The following is a 27,351-nucleotide window of genomic DNA, read 5'->3' on the forward strand; positions in this document are numbered from 1 at the left end:
CGGAACTTCCGGCCCCCGGAACTTCCGGCCTGCCCGGAGCTTCCGGCCTCCTTCGACATCGACCACCCCGGGCATGCCAACTTTCTGCTTAGCCCGGAACCTGCCGGGAACCTGGCCCGGAACTTCCGGCCCCCGGAACCTCCGGCCTTGCCCGGAACTTCTGGCCCCCGGAAGCCAGCCCTGCTTCACCCGTGCCAACTTTCGGCTTAGACCGGACCCTGCCCGGAACCTCCGGCGCCCGGAACTTCCGGCCTGGCCCGGAACTTTCGGCCTGGCCCGGAACTTCTGGCCCTGCCTGTGCGCAGCCACTTGGGCCGAGGCTCGTGTACCTTCCGCCCCGTAGACTATATATACTCCCTCATCCCGTACGTTTTAGGGTTAGCATTGGATAGCTCATATTTGTGTGAGAGCCTTGCTCATCCACTTGGATACTTCAACTCGGAGTTCAGGACCTCTTCGGAGAAGATCCCCCAAGCGGATTCAAGACCCCTTTCTAGGGAAGACCATCAAGACCTCCATACGGAGAAGAACGGTGCCTTTGTATCTTGCCTTTGTTGATTGTGGATCATGTGTATCTCTTTGTGTTCGGTGATCTAGCACTCGTGTGATTGATTCTATGTCGGTTTCGTGATTCTCTCTCGTTCTCCCCGTGTTTTCCCCTTTGTGCTTCCGTGTGTTCTTCGTGAATCTCCGTAGGATCCTCTCCAAATGTGAAAGATCGTCCAACTAGGGTTTTGCCCTACATCATTGTGGTTTTGAAGCTCCTTGTCGTGGCACCAATGAGGTGCCACCTATGCCAAGGCCATGGAATAGTGACCCAAGGCGGTTAACTTTCAAGTAATGGTGTCAGCTGTCATGAAGATGGGACAGAAGTGTCCAAAGCAAAGTAAATTACTGGATGTGCAACACTGTGGGTCCATTTGACAAACTGATTTGGTCCACCCAGGCTCATCATTTGTTGCTTTTGGATATGTCAATAATAAGAGATACAATGTGCTTTGGCCTTAGTCCCTCCAGCCAAGCCAATTCTGAGAAGCTCGCCTTGTTTCCATCTCCAACGGCGAGCTTAGTAAGCCCATGAAACACGTCCATGTCCTCTCCGTCGCATGGGTTCTGGTGCCAACCCACATTTTTGCCGGCGCTTCCTTAAAGCCACGACCATCCCAGGTGGAGCGGCGAGCAACTTGTCAAGGTGCAAGATCCCAAGGTCTCCAAAGTCGACGGGGCGGCACACCGCCATCCAAATAACTTTGCACTTGGCACCAGAGACCTTGTTGGAGCCGGCCCAAAAGAATGCCCTACAGATCTTGTTAATGGCTTGTAACATCCCCACCGTTATGCCGAGCAATGTGGTGTGGTAGATTGTGATGGCGATGAGGGCCAACTTGACCTAGGCAGTATGGCCCGCCGTTGTGTAGTGTTCTCCTTACGGGGGTGGGGCAACTTGCCAGCGAATTGGTCCTTGAGATGCTAGAATTGGATCCGCATTAGGCGCTTGACCAATAGGGGTAGCCCGTGGCGCATTGGAAAGGTCAATCTCACAACCGGGAGGGTTTGCATGATATCCTCAACATCCAAGCCACCACAAAGAAGGTTTTTTGAAAGTTCGTAACAAGCCCGATGACCTCCCCAAAGCTCTGGAGAATGTTGGAGACTGTCTGAATGTCTTCTTTGGTAGGCACAACAAAAATGGCAGGGTCATCCGGTTGGAGCGAAGTCAGAAATTGCCCACCCTCCCTCCCAAGTCATGGAGGAGTCCCTGCTCGGTGGCTAGCTGAAGCACTCGTTGGAGGTGGTCAATGGCGACGACGAAGAGCAATTGGAGAGAGGTTCTCCTTGCCGGAGGCCGCGTTGTGCCTTCCTCAGGGACGCCATTGAGAAGGACACAATATGTTTAGGCAAGAGAAGGGCGGAATCCAGTCATGGTACCTCAGGGGGAACCCACATGTCTAAAGAAGGTCGAATATGTAGTTTCAATGCACGAAGTAGAACACCTTATTGATGTCAAGATTTAGGAGAAGAGGCGGTTTCTTTTGCCTATGGAGCTGAAGTTGTCTGGGATGCTCCGACATTTGAGGAAGGCACTTTGCGCATTGGAGACCAAGTCATTCATGTGTGGAGCAAGCCTTTGCCCTCCTTTGGTAGGAGGACAATGTTCACCGAATCAAACCATTGAAAGTGAGTTGTTTGCGTATTATATAAGTGGTTGATGATCCTCATAGCATCCTCCTTGATACTATCCCAATAACTCTGGAAGAACTCCATGGTGAACCCATCCGGGACTGGCACCTTATGAGAGAGGAGGTTGTTGATGGCGGTCTTGACCTCTTCTTCCGAGAAAGGGTCATCGAGACCGCGTAGGTTTTCCGGGGGAGGTTCAAAGCTTTCCAGTTTAAGTACAAATGTGAGGTGACCCATCCACCATGTGGCACAATATATGGATGAAAATTTTGGTGCCTCCCATTGACGCTAAGATGGAAGAATCCCATGTCTGCATTCCCCATAGTGCAAATTATCGATGTAGGCACATTATTTCTTTCTAGCCCTCTCGAGCACCGCAAGGGCGATGAAGTGTTGCTTAAACCTTGTCCTAATATCTCTCTCGGCCAACAAGACTAGTTGTTTCTCCATAGCAATATCAAATCGAAGGATGACCTCAAGGTCCATGTGTAGCTAGACCTTGTGGTTGGAGAAGATATACTCGCCCCACAGCTTATGGCGCCAGACCATGCACTACAATTTGTGGAACATACGCTGGCAAGAATCGGTGTGGACAGATGGCTCGTTCCACGCGTTTTGCACAAACCTCAGAGAACCACAGGATGTGTAGCCAGAAGCTCTTAAATCTGAAGGATCAAGGTCTCTTCGGACACAGTTGCTAGCAAGAAGTAAGGGCAGTGGTCCAAGAGGGATGAAGAGAGTGCGTGCATGATGTGATCACCAAATATTCAGCCGAGGTCTCCCGATTGTAGCCAATTTCTTCTCCTTTTCTCTTAGCATGGACACCAATGTCTTCTTATCAGTCTCCAAATGTAGCTTTGGACGTTGATCTCCGTCGCTAATTGAACAACACGTTTGCACACTAAGATATCCACCACCTCCAATTTGAAAGCATCAACAGAGCTATGTTATAAGCTTATCACTCTACTCTGGTAAATAATCTTTAGGGTACATGAGTGACAGAGTATACCTTTAGGGTACATAAGTGATTATTTACCGTTAAGTCAATGTATTCTCCTTTACAGCTCGCTAGTCCAAGCTTATCACTCTACTCTGGTAACTAATCAAAGAAAATGAACCTAAGCTAGGTTATTGATGGCATGCTCGGCTTGGTACCTCTATATGTTATTTTTTATAAACATAGATAAATTGAATTAGACAGAGAAAGTAAATTTGCCTTATTTGCCTTTCTAAAAAAACAGTTTTAGTTCCCTACTTGAGCTCCTTCACGTTCTTCTTCTGGTTTCGATGCAGCAAATTAAACGGACTAATCTCCTAAATATACTGGAAAATCTCTGCAAACAACATGCACCCACAAATCATCACCACATACATAGGAGGAAGAAAATCCATGCCAAATGTATAGCCGCAACCAGAGAAGAGAGTAGTACAAGTTCAAAAGTGCTACCATGCCCAATGAAAATCATATGTGAGAACAAGCTATTACAATATAATTGCAACCTTTCAGCTATTTCCTGTAGCAAAGAACACAAGCTATGGTGTTAACTTTCATCCAAGACGTGAACATTATTGATTTCTGCAAATGCAAATAAAATATGCACATCAGAATTCTGAAGGTGAAAGCAATTTTTGAACAAATAATGTTGTTATGCAGATCTATCTACTAAGTGGGTGTGAAAAAAGAAACAATTCCTTATTCAACACTATCTTAAATTTCGTTTTCTTATTTGACACTGAATTTTATTTTCTTCCCTATCTAACAACGAGTCTAAATTTTATGCCTTTTATGGCACTTTCGTCCATTTTGAAACTAAATGACACCTGAAAAGACTCTTTTGCCCCTCAGAGCAGTCGCACACACACGCAACATCAATGTGAGGGCAGTAGCACACACAGCAGCACATAAACACGCAGCGAGACACAGCAGCACATAAACATGCAGCAACGCGCGCGCACACACACAGCAGCACCCACGCATGCAGCACACTCACAGGCAGCAGCAGCACACACACGTAGCACACACACGCAGTAGCAGCAGCAACAGCACACACGCAGCAGCACATACCTAGCAGCAGCACACAGCAGCGGACGCACACAACACACGGGCATGCAAACAATTTTCTTTTTTTAAACGAGGCCAAAGCTTTGCCCATTTTATTAATTAAGAAGAAGGTTGCCTAGTTAATTACGGAAAACCAGGCGTCCTTCACTCCATCCACAACAGCCATGGAGCCCTGCACCCGCCAGACGGACAAGAGAAACCAGATCCGGCCGAGTCCGACCAAATCCAGCCATCCCCACCCGCCTCCTCCTCACAACCACCGCCACATCCCTACCTGATGTCCAGATCGAATAAACGAAGGAACATCCAAATCGAGCGTAATGGACGGGAGGTCGTGGTGGTGCGTAACTTGCATATGGCCAAATAGTGTACCTGACTGGCTGACTCTCATAACAAGGACCAATAACTCGAGAACAGGATCGAAGGATCGATGGCTGAGGAACACCCAATACGTGGTTTTATTTTTGGTAGATTTTTTTAGCGAACGATCTATACATAGTAGGGTGAAAAAGTCGCTGGAAATCAAGGTAGGGCGCTCCGCCTGTGACATCACACACACACGCGCGCACAAACATACCACATGAGGGCAAAAGGGTCTTTTTAGGTGTCATTTGGGCTTGAAACGGACAAAAGTGTTATAAGAGACATAAAATTTAGACTCATTGTTAGATAGGGAAAAAATTATTTATCGATGTCAAATAGGGCATAAAATTTAGACACGGTGTTAAATAAAGAATCCTCTCGTGAAAAAAGGGTAGCTAAGGGCATCTTCAACGCAAGACGGGTGCTAAGGAAAATAAAAACAAATCGTAAAAGTAAAAAAATAATCAAAACGCCTGTTTGTTTAAATGATGGACGCTAGATTATTGGCGCTAATAAAATAAGCCCGTGCAGTAGTGTTTTATCCAACAAAGCAAAACAAGCAAGCGCCCGACTCTATATTTTGCGTCAATGCTACACCTGACGCCAGGATTCACCAGGAATTAACAGCCTAACCGCCAATCGACCGGATATCTATCCTGGCCGCCCTAATGAATAACCGTGTCGTGAGGCCGCGTAATGTCCAGTTAAAACAAATGGCTAAAGAATCAAGAATACCACATTAAGATTGATTAATTTGTCTTTTTCCTTGTATCATTTTGGCGAAGTATTTCCCTCTGGCCAACATCTAGTAGTGGTACTTGACTTCGAATAACTGACCAAATACAATCAGATATATGCAGTCTGGATGAACACCAAATCTGTTTGACTAATCATTTCACATATAAGAAGATAAAATTAATCCAAACCTAGTGCTTAATGTAGATCAATCGTAGAACATCAATGGCACCAGCGAGCTACACATCGGTGCGGTGATGTCGACCAATAAGCAAAATGACTGTCAACTCTAGCTAGGATAATTTTTTTTGATGTGATCTGCTTCAGGGTATTATAACAAAAGAATTACATTTATATAAATATAAGTTAGTACTAACATTGTTTACATTTGCAACTAAGACATCTCTAGCATAAGACATAGAGGTAGGAAATGTATAACCGTGCTGCATAAAAAGCAAAACCCATAGCGCCATATGAATAGTATAGTAGGATCCCAAGCTTGTAACTGTACAATTACGAAACTATTTCATGCAAGCAATTGATAACCCTCACATGAAGTTATCACAATAAAAACGAGTTTCAGAACTTCACACCATGGCCATAGTTAGCACCTATAGTTCTTGCAGAACTACACAGTACAGCTGGTTGTCTAGATTTCAGAAGTGAACATTCAATAAGTGAGTAAGATTTATAAACTCCTTTTGTCAAATGAATTGCAGAAAACGGCAGACTACAGTGCTCTACAACATAAACCAGCTTCACGACACAAACTATACAATCCTCGGATTCGTACCAGTCGTTACGAAACCCTCGCTTAATGGCCAAATCAACTCACCTGTGTGTTTGAATAATTTGGATTAAAAGAAAATATTCACTAAATACCCCTGATCCCAACTCTTTGAACAATCTAAAAGGTCCTAGAATTAACAGGCTTCAATTGACTGGTTATGGTTAACGAATTCCCCCTAAGATCTGAAGCGTAGCATCACCAGGTAAATAGATTGAGATGGCAAACTCAGACGGGGACAGATCCGAGACATGGGCAGCAGCGGCAGCAGCAGCGTACCTGTTGTGCATGAGGATGGATCACCAGGGCTCTCAGGCTCTGAAACATGGCTATTCAGAAATTTCGCATCCACGACATGGACACGTCCACATGGCACCTGTTTGACTCCGTTCATGCCTGATGGGCGAGCACATGCACCACGGGCACCACCGACAGAAAAGCAAAGACATCGATTACCATGCTAGTGTCATGGGTCATCTGGAATGAGCGCAACGCAAGAATGTTCAGGCAAAAGAGCGCACCTCCGTAAATCTTGCTCAGCATCATTGAAGACGAGGCAAACCTTTGGATCAAGCTGGGGCAAAGAAACTAGGGTCTTTTTTATTGCGAGAATAATTGTCATGCCGTAACTTGGATGTGTGTTGTAACAAACTCTCTTTCCTCCTTATTTAATATACAAGGTAAATCTTTTGCCTCCGTTTCAAAAAGAAATCCTTATCGACGAAGGAGAGTATGACAACGTAGTACTTGGGGCTGACGGAGGACAAGACGATGGCAGAATATCGGTCGGGGTGTGGATGCCCGTGTGTTCCATGATGGGGGAATTGTCTGGTGCCACCGGCATGCGCTGAGATTTCCGTGCATCGAAACCAGCCCACAAAGGTCGGATCTCTGTTGGGTCACGGCGAGCGCCTTAGCCGCCCTGGAGAGCGCATCGACATTATAGAACTGCAGGAAAAGTGGTGTACAACAGGATACATAAGAGTGCTGACCTTGCCATCGATGAAACGGGAGATTGGATAATTTACCACACTTTACTTCGTGATTAGATGATTTGCCCTGCTTTATTTAGGAGCCCCGTTTTTCTTCTATCTTTTGATCATTTGCCTTAATCTGTATTCTAATGAGTTCTTAATTATTTTAATTCAGAAAATCAACATGGAATGACATTTGTGCCCCTATAGCAGTTTTGCAATTTCTATGTATAATCTACCTGGTTCGACCCTGTCTCTTCGTACTGAACCTGCAGCTCGTCCTACTCCCTAGGAACACCAAGCAGCGCTGTAGCTCAGCGGCCCAGTGGCCACTGCTGCTGCTCGCAGGCCCAGCAGTTCCCGCAGCTGCCCGACGGCTCGACGGTCCGGTAGCTTCCTGCTCTCTACCCCAGTGAATCCCGCTGCTGCTCGGCCGTCCGGCGGCTCCAGTTGTTGCTCGAAGGCCGGCTGCCCCGTGCCTCCCTCTACACCCGGGCGACTTATGCTCCTGCTTGGTGGACGGTGGCTCCCTCTGCTGCTCGGTGGCACGGCGGCCACCCGGCGACCAGGTGCCCTGTATTTCCTTTCCCCTCTCGATCCCCTTGCTCCTCTCGATTCCTCCGCACGGCAGCATGCAGCTTACAACAGAGGAGAGATTTACTAATAACCACTAACAGGAGCTTTAGAGCAACTCCAAGGGGCGACCCATTTGATCCGCCCACGTTCATTTGGGTCGGCGCGTCCGCGCCGACCCAAACCCAAATCATGTCCGCGTCGCGTCCACGCCGACGCATTTCCGGTTCAAATTTGCGCCTGGAATGCGTTGGCGCGGAAGCGGACGCGCCGCGCGTCTCCTCGCCGTCCGCCGCGTCCCCATCTGGCGGCCACCCAACCGCCACCGGTCGTCTTATTTATGACGACCACCGATAGCGGGCCCACGCGTTAGCTAGTGCGCGCGTCTTTTTTTAACCACGTGTGCGGCGGGGTCGGCCTCATCCGCTTCTCCCGTCCACATCTGCCCCCCCTCCCACCACTCCCTTTGCTTCCTCGCCGGCGACCGCAAACCCTAGCGCGCCTATGGGCCTCTTCGGCAGCAGCAAGGGCAAGGGCAAGGGCACCCCCGGCGCCTCGTCGTCCCGTGCTCCCCCTCCCCCTCCCCCTCCACTGCCGGCGCGTTTTCGCCCTGAACGCCGGTGCCTGCACATCCCGGTGCACCAAGCGCGGTGGCACTGGGAGTACAGGCAGCCCCTTCCCTACCCCGACATACGCTGCCGCACCATTGGCATTTGGATCCAAACCGGATCCCGGTGCCGGCGGTTCCGCGGACCCAGCGGGCCCACGACGACAAGGTGCGCCAGCGCCGCGCGCTGCTCACGCGGAGCAACATCGGCTGCCCGAGTACGCCGCCGACTCTCCCAACTGGGAGGCTTGGTTCGCCCTCGAACACGAGGAGCAACGACGCTCGAGTGTCGCCGCCGTCCCGCCGCCGTTCCCACCGCTGCCCCCGGAGGTAGAGCCGGAGGACATGGAGGCGGAGGCGGAGTACCAAGCCGCCTTCGAGGAGGCCCTGCAGCACGCGCTGGAGGCTAGCCGCATCGACGAGGACGCGCACTGGGATGGGCTGGAGCAAGCCCTTGCCCTGTCGGCGGCGGGGGACTCCGTCCACTCCCCGCTCTTCGTGCCGCCACCTCCATCGTCGCCGCCCGTCCAGCCGAAGCCGGAGCCGGAGCCGGAGCCGGAGCCGTCGGGTAAGCGCTCCCCGCCTCCACCCACTTGGGCGGAGGAGGCCTACTCGTGGACGGGCCAGTACCGCGAGTGAGTCAGCGCGCCTCCCGTCCACTTCGCCGCCACGCCGGAGGAGGAGGCGGCCCACCTCGAGTGATGGAAGGAGCACTAGATCCGCCAGGAGCAGATGCGCTACGACGCCATGCTCCAACACGACGCGGAGGAGCTCCGGCTCGAGGAGGAGGAGGAGGAGGAGCGCGCGCGGCTTGCCGCAATGCCGCCGCCCCAGCAGACGCCGGAGGAGGCTGTCCTGACAGCGTACCAGGCGGCGTTCGGGTGGGCTGGCCCTGCTCCGGTCTTCATCGACCTCACTGACGACGGCGTCGAGGGCAAGGGCAAGGGCAAGGCCGACGACGTCAAGGGCAGCGTGCGGGGCGGCAGCAGGCGGGCGCAGACTTTTTTTAATGTTTTATTTAATGTTTATTAGATTTAGGTGGACTTTGGCCGGCGTTTGACCGACCACTTTATGTTTAATTATGTTTATTTCGTGCAATTTGTTTTTTTCCACGCTGGCACATTTGGGTCGGCCTTCCCGTTGAGCGGTCAAGCTGACCCATTTTAAAATGCGGTCGCGCACGTCCGCCTGGCCGACCCAAACGTATAAAAAGCGGACAAAACGCGCGTCCCTTTGGTCGCCCCGTTGGAGTTACTCTTAATCTCAATTTATCTCATGGTCCAGCAATCTAATTCTTTTTTTGTTCTGTGTGTTGGTCAATCACAGGATGAGACATTCACGTTTTGTGGAGAACAGAAACTTGTCAAAGAGATCCAGGACAACAGATTAGTCTCACCCCTGAAGCGGCAGCCGTTGCAGGCTCATTGTCTTTGCCACCCTCGTCACCGTGGAACATCACGGCTCCTGTGAAGTTGCCGGAGTCGCCTCACCTTGCCCCGCTGGATGAACACAGCCCGTCGTATGCCGGGTCCAACACGGCCCATGTCACCTTGACCACGCTGACTTCGCACCACCACCACCATGGCAGAACACAGGCCTCGACGAGGTGCTCCAAGGGCGCTGTCCTGGACGCCAGTGAGACCGCGGTAGACCACATGCCTCGACGAGGTACACCAAGGTTCTATTCGGAAGCAACTGGGCTGATGCGGTTATGTAATGTTGGCGCAGCAGACTGCGCTGCTACCAGCGCAACCACCCGGAGGAGCAGCGTTCCATCCTAGGATCTGCCACACGACCGCGGGCGCGTGCCTAGCTTGGCAAGGCAACCAGCACCATGAAATTTAAGCCGTGAGCCTCTCCCGCCGCCGCCAAAGTCGAGGTTGATGCCGACGAGCCTGCCCTCGACGACTTGCCCTCACCGCATGCTACACGGCCACTCCGCCTTGCCACCTCCTCGCCACCATAGCTGCCATCCTCGGCCATCGACGGGAATCCAACAGTCTGCTCCGTTGCGAGGGAGATAGAGATGGAGCATCATGGCTAGAGGGCTTTAGAAAAGTTGGGATCGCTACATCCGAAAACAAATCGTAATTGTTGAGCGAGATGGGATACGACGGGATCTCTGCCGATGCGAGAGAGATTGACATGGGCATCGTAGCTAGAGTTTCAGAAAAAAGGAAACGTGAAGGGGTGGGCTTTAGGAAAGTTGGGATCGCTACATAAGAAAAGTTGGGATCGCAAATTTTGAGCCGGATGGGATACGACGGAATTAGCGGCGGAAAATATCAGGGAGGGTGTGGAGGCTTCGTTAGATGGAGCGAGCGAACGAAACAATGTACGGACTCCTTCATTAGGAGTAGAGATCATGTATATAAATATATTCCTTGATTAAAAGATATGCAAGGATATCTTATGCACATTGGATTCTAATGTTTATATCAAACAGTAAATTTGTGTGTTTCTTAAAAGAAGATATGTAATGATTATTTTAGCCCCATATATCTATTTCATTATTGGAAGATATTACATATTAAATAGGCAAATATTATATAATTATTATCTTCCTAACAAAGCAGGTACGCATATCTGCCTTGTGTTTAAGTTCCCTCTACGCACAACATTTTCTTATTTCTACTTGTTATTTTAGTGGTATACTCTATCTCAAACATGGTGGTACTTCTTTGTCCGAAAATGGCGCATCTTGTGTCCTTTTTTCCACTAATGTTTGTTGTTTTTGTGCATCATGTCTCCACAACACCAAGCTATGATGAATATCCTAGGAAGGTACTACAACACAGAGGAATTTTATCCTTGAACAGTAGCTCCCAACTGTTAGATGCTGAAATGATGTCAATCCGGCCAAGACCGAGACAAGTTGTGCATGTAAGCTTCTATTTCTCTTACTTATTTTTTTGTACAAATTTTCTTCATGGGTATGCAGATTTACATAACACATGTCATACCAAGAAGATTATATGTACTATAGATGCATCCTACAGTGACTCATATCGGTCTTTTTGCACCAAACGTGTATCGAGCATTTACTTGCGGCATATGTATGGCCCCTATTTCTGGTCAAATCTGTACAATTTCTTTAAAGTTAATATCATATTATGTTGCTTTAGTTTAAGCCCTTTTGGGGATTTTTGGATTTTTCATAGAACTTTGCTTCGGTACACACCCCTACAAAAGTTTACGGATTTTGATGCAGATTAAAGGTGAAGATTAGAAGGTATCACTTCAACAAAAAAGAGGATAATATAGTCTTTTTATCCAAATCAATCTATTCAATATGTTTAATCTGCAAGGTAATATGGTGATAGCCTTTTTAAATAACTTAAGATTCGTGCAAACTTTTAAGGGGGTATACTGAAGCAAAACTCCTTTTCATATCGTAAAATAAAGTTGTACATAATAGTTTTTTGGTCAATTCAATTTTGTTGTGATATAGTTTTGGATACATGGATTCGAAATTTCTTACAACTTTATATTCCTATTCATAAAGGTTGGGCCTACAAAATACTACCTCCATCGGGAATTACTTGTCGCGGAAATGGATAGATCTAAAACTAAAATATGTCTAGATACATCTATTTCTTCGATGAGAAATTCCGGATGGAGGAGGAGTACAAGTTAAATTTATCAATATATGTGCATGCACCCAGGTTAAACTAATTTAAAAGTGATTATATGCAGCTTGCAGCATATGAATCGTACCAAGCCGCTGGAAACCAATATACTGGTGCTATGGCCACTTTTGATGTCTATGGTTTTCCAAACTTGGTTAAGGGTGAATCAAGTTCAGCCCAAATCTGGGTAATAAATAAAGGAAATGGTGAAAGCGACAACGTCAACAAAATTATGTCTGGATGGGAGGTTCGGAATAATATATATTATCACAACTTTAACATATGCAATCACTATTAGCAGCAAGAAATTAACTAATTTCCGTAACAGGTCAATCCAGACATCTATGGTGATAGCAAAACACATTTTTTTCGTATTTTGGACGGTACTGCACTAAATCTGCTCCATGTCTACTTAAATGTGTGTGTTTAATATGTGTATAATGTTGTAAATTTACTGGTAGGCTGATGGGGAGGATGAGACCGGATGCTATAACTTGAATTGTCTAGGCTTTGTGCCTGTAAATGGGGCTCCTATTACGCCCGGAGATAGCCTAGAGCTACCACATGGGCAAACAAGAATCTCACTCAAGATATATAAGGTATGATTCAGACAACCCACTGTTCAAATAAAATGTACTCATGTTGTAGAAAGGCTTTGCTCCTGGTAGCATTTTCTACCTATGTAGCACTAGTGCTGATAGAAAAATGCTTCTACTTCAAACTTGAGCTGCCAAAAAAAAATCGCCTTCTTTTTCTAAGAGGAATATATTTGGCTTCTTTTGAGGGATTTCTTTGGCTGCTAATTCACGGAATGTGTGTGCTATTGTTCATTTGTTTGGGCCATTGCGACTAGTACAGTCAGTGCAATGAATTTAGATAAATATTTAGTATATTTTTGAAGGTCATTATTTACTTAAATTTTTTCTACACACATTTTAGACTGTCCTTTCTTGGTAATTTCAAATGAATGCCTCATTTGGCTAACTCAATAAAAATATTGTATGGCACCTCTAAACCAAGAGGATAGGTTATAGAAATTTTTGACATCCCTCCCTCCTATGGCAGACACATTCCATGAGTAATATTTCTCTTCTTAATAAAAATTGGTCATGGCCAACATGATACGTAAAGACTATGGTCCAAGATTTTTCTTTTAAATGGCTGCTAGCTAAACAAAATATAAAGATAGAATATGTTTTGGACATAAACTGAACATGTTGGATAAAACATGGGAGTTCCTTTCGTTAGAGCTTGCGTGATGAATTAGAAAGCTAAGATTTGACAAATTAAATCATATGGATTATTTTTTATTGTAATGTTTTAAACTTGGTATTGAACTTTAACATATTTTGCTCTTTGTAATACAACTGTTCTCCTCTACATTTGTGTTGCAGAGTAGAGATGATGGAGATTGGTGGTTGTACTACGGAAATGATAACATTGGTCTTACTAGGGTTGGATATTGGCCAAAGGATCTTTTTACCACCCTGTCAGGCCATGCCACACTTATAGCATGGGGTGGAATGACCACGTCTTATGAAGGACGTTCTAGTCCTCCGATGGGCAATGGGAAATGGGCTGGAAGAGAATCGGCAACAGTTCGAAATGTTCAGTATGTTGATACAAGTGGTGGAGGTTATGATCCCCCTACATGGCCTGCTGGTCTCCATATTGTTGAAACACACAGAAACTGCTATCGTGCTACCACTTTTGGCGATGGCATGTTCCACTATGGGGGCCCGGGTGGTTGTGTTCGTTAACTCGTTAATTAGCACATGTTTTAGTGTTCTTGAAAGAACTGATGAGGTGAATTATATGTTCAATATAACTTGTTTAATGTACTTCCGATCAGTTTGATCCTTCTGAGAATTAGTTTTCCTAGGTGGCAGAGGATTCAATCACTATGTCAGTTAACATTGGATAGATACTAATCTCTGCACACTATATAGATAGATTCATCCATAAGGTACAGGTTCATAACTGGTCACGGCTCACCTTTTGAATGATTGGATTTTAACCCAAAAGAAGGTTAACTTTTCATAGATTTTAGAGAAGCAAACGAGTTCAACATGGGTTACAATTTAACTCCTTGCAAAAAAGGGTTACGGTTTAACTCAATGACCTCGTAAAGCTTCCCCTCGAAAAACAAAAGGACCCCGTAAAGCTTAACTCAAGTCCATGAATGCACTAGCACTGCATAAGGGTACAGAAAGATGTCACGATACAAAACCTTAGTAATTTTTCAACTATTGTACACGGATTTCATAGAGCCACTAAACTTCTCCAGGTTGTGAAGATCTTTTTTGTAGAGTCCATACATTTTATTGCGAGGGTCTGACAATAAAATACTCATGTTGCCGGAAAATATGTGTGGTCCATATTTTTTATTGACACTCTGCACAAAATTACAGTATTTGAATACTCTCTCACTCTCTCTCAACTTCTAACCTACCGACAATTCAAAAAAATCTAACCTGCGGAGCATTATTTTTTTTGATAAACGGCATATTTATTATCTTAAAATGTAGTATCAAGCGGATACACATCACGATGAGCAACATCCGGCCACTACATAGTTAGGATGCACACAGTCAAACACCAAAAGTCTGATAAAAAAATAAAAAAATACTCCCTCCGTCCGGAAATACTTATCATCATAATGGATAAACGGGGATGTATCTAGACTTATTTTAGTTCTAGATACATCTCTTTTTATCCATTTTGATGACAAGTATTTTCAGACGGAGGGAGTACAACATATCGGTAACAATAGAGACCTGTAAGACCGACACCATGCCTATGTCGAAGGAGGTGGTGGACCGATCCGGAGATTATGATGCGATCAATGTTGGGAAAAAACCTCTCTGGCCACATGCTCCAACCGCATACACATTGCCTTGAACAACGGTTGGTATTCCGCTCGTTATAGCGCAGTCCATATACGAATCGAGTGCGTACAATGAAAAATAACCTGCAAATGATAAGTATTTTTTCATTAAAGAGCAAATCATTTCTACTAGCTTAACCAAAGCGACTATAGTAAGGCATACACCCCATCCTTATTAGCGTTTTAAACCTACTTGAGATATCGTCCAACCAATGATAAAAAAGATTGGCAACACTCGTGGGCGGGTACAGATTTGATGCTATTTGGATGACTGCCCACGTAGAACCTGCAAGGTTGCATTGGAAAAAGAGGTGTTTGATTGTCTCGTCATGAGTACAAAAACTACATTTCTTGCTTCCTAACCAGTTGTGATGTGTGAGGTTGTCTTTGCTTAGCACAACTTCCCTTCGAAGATACCACATGATATTTTCATCTTTTTTTGTGGAATCTTTGACTTCCAAATTTCCTCCTAATTATTCACCGGGACATTTGAATACATAAGTGCACGGTATAGAATCATCCAAGAATGACCCAGATGTAGCGAGGTTCCAGTGAAACACCTCCCGACCTTGAGTCAGGTAAATCGAATCCAATCAGGATAAAAAACATTGCCATGACATAAGTCGGAGGCCAATCAAATCCTTCCTGAATGGAATATTTGGCAGGGATGAACTGAGCACCCGCACAATAGTATTATTCTTATCGCGAATAATGACGTACAAGTCTGGATATTGTTCTCGATGATTACCATTGCCTAGCCAGAAGTTCTTCCAAAAACGAATCTCCGACCTGTCCTTTATCGTGAAGGACCCAAAGTGAAAAGATGCTTTTCTGCCACCATTAGGCCAGCCCAAAAGTGCAAATCGCTAGGTTTCCAACATGATTGAGACACAACTTTTTGGCCTAGATACTTATTACGCAACATAGATTGTTAAACACCATCCTCAGTAAGAAGTTTAAACAACCATTTATAAACCACACACCATTAGGCCAGCCTATATTTCTTATTTTCGTCGTTTCCTTGCCAAAAGAATCTGGACCTAAAACAATCCAGTCTTTGCAGGAGCATAGAGACCATAGGAGCACAGAGACCATATTTGTGAGGAGAGAGAGAGTTGATGAAGACTAGTTATCCTCCAACCAAGAGTAACTAGCCTTTCCAACTGCTCAACCATTTCTGTAAGCGTTCTTCTACATGTTTCCATTCCACATTTGTGAGACCCTACAATGAGTCGCTAATCTCAAATATTTAATTGTGAATTGACCATGGACACACCCTGCCGGTGTCAAAACCCGCAGACCTCGGGGTAAGGGGTCCCGAGTTGTGGATCTAGGATAGATGGGGAACAAGGGACAACGAACATAATATTTACCCAGGTTCGGGCCCTCTCGAAGAAGTAATACCCTGCGTCCTTCTTGATTGTATTGGATGTATAATATGGTTTACAGAGTTGATCTACCTCGAGATATGTATGAGCTAAACCCTCAGGCGATGAGGTGATGAATGTAGCTCTAGCCCTAAGAATAAAAACCTCCGGTTTATATAGTCACCTGTAGGGTTAGGGTTACCGAAGATAGATTACAATAAAGGTTTAAAGAGATCCTACGCCTTCTTGACTTGGAGGGCACACCACGGCTTCATAGATCTCCTGTCACTATACGGCTCCACCAGTCCGACCCATGTATAATGGGTCGTCACCCCGAGGACCCCTTAGTCCATGACTCCCTCAGTAGCCCCCGAACTTGCCTCCAACGCCAAGACTTGTATCCGACATCCACTCATCCGACCAGTATTCGGCTTGCGAGGCAAGTTCTTCAGTATGTTTTACCCATGTTCGGAACCAAGAGATGTCCGGGATCTATAATGGTAGTTTTACTCAACACCGAAGAGTCGCTTCCGGCCATAATGCCGAGCAGTTACTATTTTTCGAACCGCGTCTCTAGGCCGACGCCACGTTTGGCACGTGCCCTCGAGGTGGATATTGTGTCCCGCTTTTCGGGGGATATGGTTAATGATTTTGAGTCCCCTCCCCGCACAAACCGTCATGGGCATATTGGGAAGTGGAGAAGCCAACATCGTGGAAAAAAGAATCCTAGGCCCGTCAATAGTCTATAAAGGGAGGGCTGCTACAGTATGCATCCCACACCCTCTTCCACCTTCCGCTCACGCAGACCTTCAGAGCTCCAGCGCCCTTTTTCTCTGCTTCCACAACGAATCCCTCTTTGTCTCCTTCGACCATGGCTGGATCTGGAGCCAATGGGAAGTGGGAGGCCTCCAGCGTCACCAAGGGGGACATCTTGAAGCTGAAGGAGGCCGGCTATTTGTCGGCCAACATCGCTCATCGGGCCCCCGAAGAGGGCCAGATCATCCCCACGTCCGAGCCGGGTGAAAGGGTCGTGTTCCTCCCCATTTCCTTAGGGGGCTCGGATTTCCTCTGCACCCCTTCGTAAGGGGGTTGATGTTTTTTATGGGCTATATTTCACGATCTAGCCCCCAATTCCCTCCTCCACATCTCAACCTTCATCGTCTTCTGTGAAGCACTCCTTCGAGTTCAGCCACACTTCAATTTATGGCTGAAGGTGTTCAACGTCAAGCCCAAGGTGGTTGGCGGTGAGCATGCGGACTGTGGATTGGCCATGATTAGTAAACTAACACGGGTCCAGTGGTTGGACGTCCACTTTGTTGACACCGTCCGGATGTGGCAAAAGGAGTGGTTTTATATCACCGAGACATGGGAGGCCGCCTGGGGAGCGATCCTGCATTCAAGTCTAGACACCCTACTAGATTGGCCTCATGGACCACCAAGAGCCCGGACTGGGGGTGTGTCACTCACACGAAGGCGCTGCAGAAGCACGTCGACAACATAATAGAGATCGGCGCGAAGCTGGTTGACGTGGTCTAGATCATGCTCCACCGCTAGTTCCTCCTTTGCCAGGAGAGAGCCAAGCCTATGTGGGAGCATGAGACTGAGGATCTGGCCACCGTGCGACACCTCTACGGCACGACTCCTGACAAAATATAGGGCCAACTATTCCAGCCCCAGAAGGAGTGGTCGGTCGAGGGGAAGGACATCGGCCTCGGCGCCACGAACCCCCCAAAGGGGGTGAGCGACACTCTTCGGCGAGGAGTGTCCGTATATTTATACTGTGTTTGATTCGGCCTGACCTTGTTATGCGGATTTGTCAAGGCTGGCTTGCCAAGGCCAAAAAGATCAGCGGCCCGGTTGAGCCCCGATCAGAGCAACTCGAATGACTACTGGTCGTAGTGCCTTATAAGGCGCTCGTCAAGAAGGGCAAAAAAAAGAAGTATTGAAGGCCAGGGAGGGCCTCCGCCGTAGGGTTCGTCCGAGCAACCAGTCCGGAGACGTTGCGGCCTCATCCGTATAGGATGGGGACGAGGATGAGGACGAGGAGGAGAGCGCCTCCTCGCGCTCCAAAAAGAGGGTGGTGTTCGAGGATGCTGTGAAGGTCCAACCTTCTCCGGCCCCAAAGAAACGATGCCGGCCTAAGCTAGTCTTGTCCGATAGCTCAAACTCCGACAAGGAGTCTGAGGCGTCTGAGGAGATCCCACAGAAGGGACCTAGAGTCAAGCCCCTAGCCAGCAGGTAAGGCGTTGGTATTTTTATTATCCCGTTTCCAGTAATTTGTTTTTGTTGAAGGCTAACCCTTCTGAATTGCAGCCCCCACATGAGCGCCCCACCGAGCAAACTTCGGAGGGGACGTCTCCACCGCCGAACTAGCAGACAGTGGGTCTATGGCGTACTCCGCGCCTCCCTTGGTCCCCGAAGAGGTTAAGAAGGTGCGGTCCCGAAGGACTCCTCCTCCTCCGAACACAGAGGGAGAGGCCAATGCCGTAATGGCCGAGGTTAACACCTCGGTCACCGAAGACCAGGGGGAGCGTCCCTCCTGGATGACGCGGGAAAGGAGTCCGGACCATCCGGACCCCACCCGTCGACCGCTCCCGAGCCCCCAAGGCCTTCGACAACCTAGGCTCCTCCCTGCGGGGAAGGGGCCAGGGAGCCAACGTCAGCACCGAACACCTCTACACGAGCGACGGCTGGCTGGCCAGACATGCTGGAGGAGTTGGTGGACAACTCTGCCATCATTGACAGGCACCACACTCTTATGAGTGCGGTTATGCATGGTGTTCGGTCCATCCAATCCGGACTGAATGATGATGTCCAAGGCCTTCTAACAGGCTTTGAGGTAAGTCAAGTAATGCTATTTCCTCATAATGCGGTTGTAGTTGTTAGCTTGGGTAGGCTGTATACAGAGCAGCCCCCGAGACTCTGCAAGGACTTCAAAGAAAACTGCAGAGGATCAAATTCAGTAGGCTGATTAATGATGCCAACATTTCTTTTGCTGACGTAGGCATCTTCCATGGCCGCAGCTGCTAATGTTGCAGCGTTAGAGGAGATGGATCGGAAGCTCAAGCTTTCTGATGAAGAGATTGACCTTGTCAACAAACAGCTTGATGAGGCACGAGGTAAACTCTATGCTAATCCTTTATCTTGATGATCCTCCAGCTACTGCCGCCAAGATCGAGTGCTTGAGGGAGGCCCTGAAGAAAGCTGAGGCCGAGGCGGCTGCGAAGAAGACGACCACTGAGAAGGCGGTGGCCGAGCTTGAGAAGGCCAAGCTTGTTGTTGAGCAGCATGAGGCTCGAGTGACTAAAGTCCAAGTGGAGCTCCAAGATGCCGCCGAGAAGCTGGAGGCCCTTGAGAAGGGGCAAGAGGAGCAATCCTCCTGGCTAGGAAAGGTAGAGAAGGAGCTCCAGGAGGTGAGGACTGACTTGTGAGGTATCCAGGAGGAGCTCCACCAAGCCGCACAAATTGCAAATGGTAAGAAATACTTACTGTAGAGTGTGTTCGAAGGCAATAGGTTCGCCCTGCTGACGCGGGTCTAAAGCTCCGCGGGCATCTTCGCCGAACTTCTGAAGAATGTGGCGGCCACAGCGAGGCACTATGCCACCCTCGAGGAGGACTCCACGCAGCGGCTCTTCTGGTCATAGTTTTCGGATTCCGAGTGTCCTCCCCTCCTCAGTGATAAAATGAAGCAGCTGATGGAGATGCATCGGATGTCTGAAGGACCTCTGTGTCAGTCTGTGGCCTACTGAGCCCCTTCCAAACACCTACTTCGGCCTTGTGCAGAAGCTTTGGGAGGCGCTGCTCTGGATTAACACCGTAAAGCGGTCAGCATGCCTTAAGGGGGCAAGGTTTGCATTCACGAAGACCATGGTGCATTGGCCGAGGATTAATCCGATGGACATGGCCACTGGTCCTATGCCCAAGGGAAAGGAGCATCATCGCCTTGAACAGTACTTTGCACAGGTGATGAATGGCGCGTGGGCGATAAAGGGCCAATGTTCGAAAGATGTAATATTTGAGTGATTGTGTTAAGTTTGTACCAAGTGGACCCTGTGCTTTGTAATGCATATGCCTGACTTGTTTTATATTGTCATGATTTAATTTTGACTCATGTGAGGCCGTTTGTTTATTCTGAAAGCTATCAGTCGTCGGCTTCAGCCTCCAAGTGAATATCATGAGGGGTGTTTTGTCTCTGCACTATTACTCTTAGCCAACATCTTGTTACCCGCATGCGGTAGTGTGGGAGTGGGACTAGGCAATCAAACTATTCGGTTTTATTGCTTTCACTTAGCCATAGGAGCTTGACGGTGGGGACTATGGACTAGCCCCCGGTGTGTTGTGATGTACTTGGGGATCAAAACCTGTCCTTTCTGATCACATGGTTTGTGTTAAGATGAACCGTTCGCGTGACATGGCGAAATCGCCAACGATTTTTAGAGTCAAACCTCGTCATCGGATCGCGGACCAGTTCGCGCTTGCTATGACGGTCAGTTTTTGCCTTTTTCCTCCTAAGGTACTTGGCCGAGCAAACTAGAAGTACAATCGCAGGGGTTCTCCCTTTGCCCTCTTAGCCGAACATGCAGAACATAAGAGGCAAGCACAAGAGCCGGGCAACCCAACTATTGACCCAAGACATACTTCGGAACAGATGCATATAGTGCAATATCCGAGACGCCGAACACCTAGCGAAAAGCGGTGCCGGACTTGAAGATATTGAGTTGATATATAAATCAAACTCATGACTAGTTAATATATTTTCATGTCGGGCTGTGCGAAGAGTGAGTGGAAAATTAGAAAGGGGATAAAAAAAATCACAAAATGCGGATATCCGGAAACCATAAAGGGCACTTTTATTATTTCTTGTAACATTAAGTCGTCTAACCGTACGATTCGAACTACCAAGGCATTATAAAAAACTATAAGAGATTTACAGAATAAAGGTTTACGCAGGGCCTTGATGCGTGAGTTGAAGCCTTCACTTTGCCCTGCTACACGCCTGCAGCTTTGCTTATGGGAGGTGGGGGTTGGGACCTTTGATGTGACCTTGAGGGGTGAGGATCCTACCGATGGAGCTTTATGCTTGGGGGTTTCTGGATTTGGCCCTCGGGTCGTCCGAGGATGTCAGGACCCCGATTCTATGCCACACCGATCTAGCATGTAACACATCATATCACTTTGCGGCCTCACGCACGGTATTCCCACGGGTGTCGCCTTACCATGCCCGGGACCGTTTGTGCCTTTTGGCACACGTATATGATGGTGTCGCTAGCATCCATATGACAAAGAACCCAGGCTGACATGTCTAGTCGTGAACCCAAAGTGGCACTAACTTACAGGGACAGGCATACATGACCCAGCAACGAACGTGTCGGTCATCAGCGAGTGAATCCGGGCTGTAGCAGCTGGTCTAGCAGGACTCCAGATAATCTGGGCTGTAGCAGGCTAACAGGACTCCGGTAGACACCGCGTGACATTTCCCCGAAGGGACAGACACAGGAACGAAGAAGGACACATGCCGGCCAGCCTAAGTGTTCCGGAGCAGTAGCAAGCTACCAGGGCTCAGTGGAAGCACTAGGAGACATTTCCCGGTAAGAGAGGCTACTAAGGATAAACAACTAGATAGTCAGATCCCACACATAGCAATACACATTACACGTACGCATAACATGCAAGTATGTGCTGTACAACATGGCATCACAACATAACTCAACACCTCATATAGATAAAGGCTCAGAAGAACTATCATAGCATTTATTACAAACATGGGTCACATGACCCAACATTCAGAGCAAACAAGGAACAAGCGGAAGCATTACATGTCTGAGTACAGACATCTACAAATGAAAAAGGCTGAAGATCTTGACTTCTACATCATCTGATCAAGATCGTAGCCGAGGTACAAGCTACTTGTCGAAGTCCACAGAAACTAGTAAGACTGAAGTCTCCGCTGCAAAAACATAAATAAAGCAACATGAGTACAAAGGTACTCAGCAAGACTTACATCAGATCCTATCATACATGCATATGCATCAAGAAGGTAATGTGGGGTTTAGTTGCAGCAAGCCAGCTTTGACTCAGTGGCTATCATGTTCTACGACTACGAGAAACTTCTTGAGGTGAGACAACACACACGAGTCCACTAATCACCACACAATACACCACTATGGATTCATCCCCGTCTCCCTACCAGAAGGCCATCCATAGCACTCACACTTGTCTTGAGCATTTTAGAGTATCCACTTCAAGTTGTCTATGTACCACGTAAGCATCCAAGAAGTCCATATCCGCGGACCCGACTATTCGAATAGATCATGTTAACCCTGCAGAGGTGTACTTCTTCACACACGCTCTCGCCACTTACCGCCATGTACACATCATGTATCTCGGCAACCTTCAAGCGGAAGCCTAGGGAGGGTATCAACCACGACCTGACTAACCACACAAGACTCTAGTCCAGGTTTATCGCTTATTCGGGTTCCATCCGCAAGGAGATCCGACCAAGGTGTCACTCAGGGCCCCAAACGATGTGAGCAAGGTTCCCAAGCACACCATTCGGGTGCCACTTGGTACACCGTGCCACCTATGCCCAGTCTGTCCCAAGCCCACCCTGCTGGGTGCCACTTGGTAGAAAAATAGCACTACCTACAAACACCAGAAACTAGCTGCGACTTCTGGACAGAGATCAAGTTGGTTAATAGGTTGAGAGGGCTTGGAGCGCCCGGAGCCCAATGTGTGGTAGTAACTAGTCATTGGACGACATACATAGAACTCAGTGCTTAAGGACGGTTCTAGTGAGACAACCCACCATGTACTCCTACATGGCCTCTCACCGCTACCTTTACCAAATCGTGTTCACACACTTCACTCTCAGCATCAGAACATAGCACTGTACTCCAATTCATTCCCAATGAATCAGACCTGACACACTCTAAGCAATAGCAAGCATGGCATGGTAGGAACACAACAATGGCTTCAAACAACTCCTACACATGCTAGTGGGTTTCAACTATTTACTGTGGCAATGACAGGTCATGCATAGGAATGGGTTCAACTACCGCAACACAAAGTAGCAATTGAATCGCTGTTGTCCTAATGCAATAACTGAGAGAAGGAGCGAGAGAGTAGGATTGTATCGGAATGAACAAGGGGGTTTGCTTGCCTGGTAGATCAACAGGGTGGCACTGCTCCTCGGACAGGTACTCTCGAGCACTCTCTAGAGCAGGACCTATCGAGAATGAACGATGTCGGCAATCAATACACAAGCATATTCAACAATATGATGCATGAACATGGCATGTAGATGTGATGCTGTTTGAGCTAATGCAACTAGCATTCTGTTTGAATGAAGTCCATTTGAACCAAGGGTTCAAATGCAAGTACAAACTTAACATTCAAAATGCCATTCATATGTTTTCACCTATACAACAGGTTTAGGTTGGTTTTTCATGTATGAAACTAGTACAGATGGATAGATTGGATTTTTTTTGATAATTTTTCATATATAAATTATTTCAATCTGAGCTACGGTTAAATTTCTATGATTTTTTGAAGTTTATAGCATTTTCCGAAATTTCCTGATTTAAATTAAATCCAGAAAATAAATAACTGCATCATGCTTGCGTCAGCAAGTCAACAACACTGACTGGGGTCAAACCTGACGTGTGGGGTCTACATGTCAGTGACACACTGTTAAACAGGGATGTTTTCTAATCTAATTAAAAGATTAGGGCGCAGGGGCCCACTGTCAGTGTCAGGGTTATCTTAAATGGTGATTAGTGCTAAGCTAATCACCTGGCCAACGGGGCCCACCTATCAGGCCGGCGAGGTCGTCGCCGGCGACGACAGAACACGGTGGAGTCCGCGTTGGGGGCCACGGGGGCGGCGTCTGAGAGCACGCCCGGGCTCATCCGCATCCAGGGGAGCAGACGGGAGGCTGCGGGGGCGAATGAGCTCACCGGAGCGGAGCTCACGGCAGCGGCCAGAGCTCGGCTCGAGCGGCTTCGGGCAACAGAGCACGGGGAGGCAGGAGAGGAGCGGGAACAGACGTGGGGCTCACAGCGGACCGGAAGAGCAGCTTGGCAGCCTCGGGGACGCGCTGACGGCGGCGAGCGGCGAAGGAGATCCACGGAGGCCGGAGGTGAAGAAGGCAACGGTGATGACTTCACGGGGCGTCCGACGATGCGTGGCTTGGCGGAGAGGACGAGGGCGACGTGGCGGAGCTCGGGGACGGCTCAGATGCTCTCGAGGGGCGTGGTGGCTACGGCTACGACGAATGGCAGCGACGGTGGCGCTCGGACGGGTCGGGAGAGAAAGAACCAGGGGAGGAGGGAGGGCGAGAGAGAGTGAGAGAGGTGCATGGCGTCACGTGGCATCGTCCGGGCATTCGAGGTGACGAGAGGGAGAAGCAGGAGCTGGCGGGAGACGTTGCCGCGGGCGAGCGCGCGCGCGACACGCATAGTGCCAGTAGGCACGAGGAAGAAGACATAGGAGGAGGCGGGCTGGGCTGCTACTGGGTTGCACAGTGCTGGGCCAGCACAGGAGCTGGGCCACAGGTAAGCACAGGTAGGTTTTTTCCATTTCTTTTTCTTTTCTATTTTTCTGACATTTGTTTGGTTTAATAAAAAATACTAAACCATTTTATTTTCTTATGCCAAATTTTGTAGGGGCTAGTGGTATTATTCCAAAGCTCCTCAACAACTGGCATAATTTTTGGACAATATTATATATATAACAATATATATCCAAAGTAAATAATTACTGCATTAATTCCAAATGCCCAAAATAAATACTTATGAGCTCCTGAAAATATTGGTTTGATTTTTATCTCTGTCCAATATTTTCAGAGAGCAACATGAACATTTTCTTGGACCTTTTTGGAGCAATTTTTATCTGGGTCATTTCCAGAAATGATTATGAGGGTTTCATAATCCCCATTTCAAATTTAAATGGAATTTAAACATGAAGCCCACATGACTAGCTAGTCTAGGTCATACCAGAACTAGGGGTGTGACAACTCGCCCCCACTTGAAAGAATCTCGTCCCGAGATTCAGGGGTCGACGGAAAGAAAGTGGGGTACTCCATTCAAAGACGATCTTCTTGCTCCCAGGTAGCTTCTCTCTCGGAATGATGAGACCACTGAACCTTGAGGAACTTGATGTTCTGACGTCGGGTGACACGCTTTGCTTGATCAAGAATGTGAACAGGGTACTCTCGATATGTGAGGTTATCTTGGAGATCAAGCGTTTCGTGGTGCACTCTGCGGATGGGATCCGAGAAGCAACGCCTGAGTTGAGAGACGTGGAAGACATCATGAACTCGAGAAAGATGTGGGGGTAGTTCCAACTGGTAGGCAATGTCTCCTCGTTTAGCAAGAATGCGAAAAGGACCAATGTAACGAGGAGCCAACTTGCCCTTGATATCGAAACGATGGGTACCCTTCAAAGGAGTAACCCGAAGGTAAGTTTTGTTGCCAACTTCATAAGTCATATCCTTATGATGACGATCATACTCGCTCTTTTGACGAGACCGGGCTGTTTTCAAATTTTCACGAATGATGCGAACTTGCTCTTCGGCCTCCTGGATCATGTCCGTCCCAAAGAATGTCTTTCACCGGTTTCTGACCAGTTCAACGGTGTTCGAAATCTTCATCCATAGAGAATCGCAAAAGGAGCTTTCTTGAGACTGAATTGATCTATTGTTATAAGCAAACTCGGTAAAAGGAAGACATTTCTCCCAATCCATACCGAATGAGATAACGCAAGCTCTAAGCATGTCTTCGAGAATTTGGTTGACCCTGTCCACCTGACCACTCGACTGAGGGTGGAAAGCGGTACTGAAGGAAAGACGGGTTCCCATGCCAGTTTGGAAACTCTCCCAGAAATGAGAAGTGAAAAGACTGCCACAGTCTGAATTGATCTCTAGTGGAACACCATGAAGTGACACTATTAGAGAAATATATAAGTCCATGAGCTGACTAGCAGTGATACTCTCTCGAACAGGTAGGAAGTGAGCCACTTTGGAAAGACAATCAACGACTACGAAGATAGCGTTATTCCCTTTCTTGGTCCTGGGAAAGCCGGTGATGAAGTCCATACCAACTTTATCCCATTTCCATTCAGGAATAGCTAAAGGCTGAAGGGTGCCAACAGGTCTCTGATGCTCTGCCTTAACGTGACGACAAATGTCACAGTTAGCAATAGACTGAGCAATTTCTCTCTTCATCCTAGTCCACCAGAACCTCTGGCTTAGGTCCTGATACATCTTAGTACTACCGGGATGAATTGTGAGAGGAGATTCATGCGCCTCCTTAAGAATCAATTGTCGCAGATGTTGATTCTTGGGAACCACCAAGCGATTTTCAAAGAAAACAACACCGTGAACATCCATAGAGAAACATCCACCAACTCCCTTCTTAATGTTTCTCTTGATCCGGGAAATTCCCGTGTCCTTCTTTTGAGCAGCGAAAATCCGATCCTGAAGGTCAGGTTTAGCCACCAAGGTAGAAAGGAATCCGTGAGGAGCAATGTGAAGGTTAAGCTTACAGACTTCCTCATGGAGAAGTGGTTGGCCCTGCTGCAACATGAGATTGTTGCAATAGGATTTACGACTTAGCACATCATCCATAACATTGGCTTTGCCTGGAGTGTAAGTAATCCCTAGATCATAATCTGAGATCACCTCCAACCAACGTCTTTGCCTAAGGTTCAAATCTGGTTGTACTACAAAAAAAGACACATCCGTGACATTTTGGGCCGAACGATTTTTTTTCCTGTCATACATATGACACTTCTATGACGATAATTGTGACAAAACCCGGTATCATCATAGATGTGGTGGGCTCCTACTTCTATGACAAAAAATCATGACAAAAAATGGGTTTTTCGTCCTGGGCGGGCCGGAGATGCAGCTGCATGGCATTCTTTGGGCTGTCCATGACGGAAAAAACCGTTGTAGAAGCGAGGGCGAGGAAAATTTCAGGGAGTTCCCGGTTACGGTGGGTGGTCGGAGGCCGAGCGATGCGCGTTTCTCTCGTACACATACGCACGTGTGTGCGAGGCGTTGGCTCTAACTGAACCCGAGCAAGGCGTTGGGCTCTAACTGAACCCGAGCGATCGATTCCTTCGCTACTGCTGCTAAGTGAAACCGATCGATGCTGCCTCTCTGGATGAACAGTGAGAGTTGCGGG

This window comes from Triticum dicoccoides, chromosome 4B, assembly GCF_002162155.2.
Source record: "Triticum dicoccoides isolate Atlit2015 ecotype Zavitan chromosome 4B, WEW_v2.0, whole genome shotgun sequence".
NCBI lineage: Eukaryota > Viridiplantae > Streptophyta > Magnoliopsida > Poales > Poaceae > Triticum > Triticum dicoccoides.